Source organism: Sciurus carolinensis, chromosome 11, assembly GCF_902686445.1.
Source record: "Sciurus carolinensis chromosome 11, mSciCar1.2, whole genome shotgun sequence".
In the NCBI taxonomy this organism is placed as follows: Eukaryota; Metazoa; Chordata; class Mammalia; order Rodentia; family Sciuridae; genus Sciurus; species Sciurus carolinensis.
This window is the reverse complement of record NC_062223.1, coordinates 12,038,021-12,041,230: the sequence shown is the minus strand read 5'-3', so window position 1 is coordinate 12,041,230 and position 3,210 is coordinate 12,038,021.

Here is a 3,210-nt window from a genome sequence, read left to right as displayed (position 1 = left end):
AGAGACCCTGCATCTTATAGAAGAAAAAGTAGGTCCAAATCTTCAACATGTCAGTTTACGATCAGACTTCCTTAACAGGACTCCCAAAGCACAAGAAATAAAAGCAAGAATCAATAACTGGGACAGATTCAAACTAAATAGCTTTCTCTCAGCAAAGGAAACTATCAGAAATGCGAAGAGAGAGCCTACAGAGTGGGAGAATATCTTTGCCACTCATACTTCAGATAGAGCACTAATTTCCAGAATATATAAAGAACTCAAAGAACTCTACAACAATACAAATAACCCAATCAACAAATGGGCTGAGGATATGAACAGACACTTCACAGAAGAAGATCTACAAGCAATCAACAGACATATAAAAAATGTTCACATCTCTAGTAATAAGAGAAATGCAAATCAAAACTACCCTAAGATTCCATCTCACCCCAATTAGAATGGCAATTATCAAGAATACAAGCAACAATAGGTGTCAGCAAGGATATGGGGAAAAAGGTACACTCATACATTGCTGGTGGGGCTGCAAATTAGTGCAGCCACTCTGGAAAGCAGTGTGGAGATTCCTTAGAAAACTTGGAATAGACCCACCATTTGACCCAGCTATCCCACTCCTTGGCCTATACCCAAAGGACTTAAAATCAGCATATTACAGAGATACAGCCACATCAATGTTCATAGCTGCTCAGTTCACAATAGCCAGATTGTGGAACCAACCTAGATGTCCTTCAATTGATGAATGGATAAAGAAACTGTGGTATTTATATATATAATGGAATATTACTCAGCCATAAAGAATGATAAAATTATGGCATTTGCAGGCAAATGGATGAAATTGGAGAATATCATGCTAAGTGAGATAAGCCAATCTCAAAAAACCAAAGGATGAATGATCTCGCTGATAAGCGGATGATGACACGTAATGCGGCCTGGGAGGGGTGCAAGAATGGAGGAAGGAGGGACTGTATAGAGGGAAAAGAGGGGTGGGAGGGGTGGGGGGAAGGGAAAAAATAACAGAATGAATCAAACACCATTACCCTATGTAAATGTATGATTACACAAATGGTATGCCTTTACTCCATGTACAGACAGAGAAACAACATGTATCCCATTTGTTTACAATAAAAAAAAAAGAAAAGAAAAAGAAACAGCATGAGGGCGGGAATGGGCTGAGGCCAGCAGAAGGCTGAGCCTGGCTCCTCCTCCCCTCGGGCTGTGCTCCTCCATCCACATCCTACGGAGACTCTGGTACCATCCTTCTCAGAATCTTACCATTTTGAACGATCTCCCTTACCGCAGGACCTCGGGAAATCCAGTCCTCTCTCAAAGATTTCCAGAGGTGGCTTTTGTTTCAAACCAGTATGGAACCTCTGTGCTCTGCTGGTTTCCTATGGAGCATCCCTGGTGGCCTGGAGCCTCTTCTCTCTAAAGCTACAGCTTTCTTGGGTACTGCAACTGTGGACACTGGCTCTTCTCTGTAGTCCCCAAGCACAGCTGATAGCAAAGTTTGAAGAAGGCAACAGGTGACAGAGCCTAAAACTGGGAACTGGACATGGTTGGTCTCTGTTCCTGGTCTCTGGATCCCTCCAGTCCTTTCCTCTGCAGCCTCTGGCCTGCACCTCTAGTGGTGGGATCCTTCCTACCATTTGCATTTGGCATCCCTGACTGACACGTTCTCCACTCCTTATCTCCCACTCCCAGCGAGCAACACCAAGCCCCTCAAGGCCATAACAACCTCTGCAAAGGTGTTTCCTGACATCAGCTTTCTTTCACTGAAACATCTGGCTGGCATGCAGCCCTCGCTGACTCAGTAACACAGTAACCCTGGGTCTCCCTCACCACCAGGGAAGGTTCATGTTCTCTTGGTTCCTCGCTTTCCTTACAATTTCTTCCTTCCTGCCCCTCTTCCTCCTACTATCATCGGTGAGCATGTGCCTTTGTCTACAAAACTAAAAGGCCTCACCCAAGATGCCTCACTCAAAACAGAGATTTCCATTTCTACTCTAGAATGCAGAAACTGCTACAGGTTTAAAAAAATAAATGAATGAATAAAAAATTTAAAAAAACCTCTAAGAAACCCTCACCTCCCCATCTTCAAGATGTGTGATATGCATTACAGGGCTCCCGAGTTCAGAAGCAGAAGGGTCTACTGTCCAGCAAGTGGCCTGTGCCCTGTGTCCCCTGCTGCTCTGACTCCTCCCAACTGACTCAGAACTTCTCCTCTGGTCAGCCCAAACCAGTGCTCACAGATTCAGGCAAAGACAGGGATTCACAGGGCTTGGTACTTGACAGACACTCAAAAATGTCCTTTCCATGAATGAGTGAGCACAGCCCCCGATACTCCAGAGTTTGTCTGCTCCACAGAGTTCAGATCAGACCAAAGCCAGAGATGCCTTTCTGCTCCAGATATAAGCAAGGGATGGATGAGTTTATCCTTCAAAAGTCACTAAACACTTGTTGGTGGGTGAGATGCTGTTAATCAAACAACATCCAGTTAGTTTGGTTAGAGATTAATATGGTCCATAAATTCAAAACCATCTTGAGATTAAAGGGTTCACTAAAAATAGGACAGGGCTAGTTTGAAGTTAAAAGGAACAGACTTCATTAATTATTATAAATTCCTGGTACTTGGAAGTACCAAGTCTCAATATAGATCCCATAATGAGTAAAGAGATGGAAGAGGTAATTGGAAGTTCACTGATTTTCCAAGGGTGCAGAAATGAGGGCTTGCTCTGTCTACAAGCATCCAGGACTATTCCGCAGGTAAAGAGAGAGGCTGCTTAGGAAGGTAAGAAAGCAGGCCAATGAAGACACATGCCCAGACTCCAGCATCCAGGACGCAGTTGAGTATGCATTGTGAAGAGGCCAAAAAACTGAAGCGTCTCATTGAGAAAGGCCACCAGGCAATCCTAACCAATCTTATCTGAAACCCTGCCAGGGTTTCACCTTGCTGTTCTCTTCCACGTGCTGGGTATTTTTGTGTGCATCTCCAGAGCCACAGGGGAACCGGGCTCTAGTTTTCTTGGGTGGTCAGCCTAAGAAACGGCACAGCTCCTTCCTCCCCAGATGGTCAAGTTCAATGGTCCGTGAAATGCCTCACACAGGGCCTGGCGCATAACAGACACACAGTAGAGAGGGGTTCTCCCCGTTTTGAGAGTCCGTGGTCACATATATTGGGTGTATTTCTGGAGGGGGAATTGGATACATTCTAGA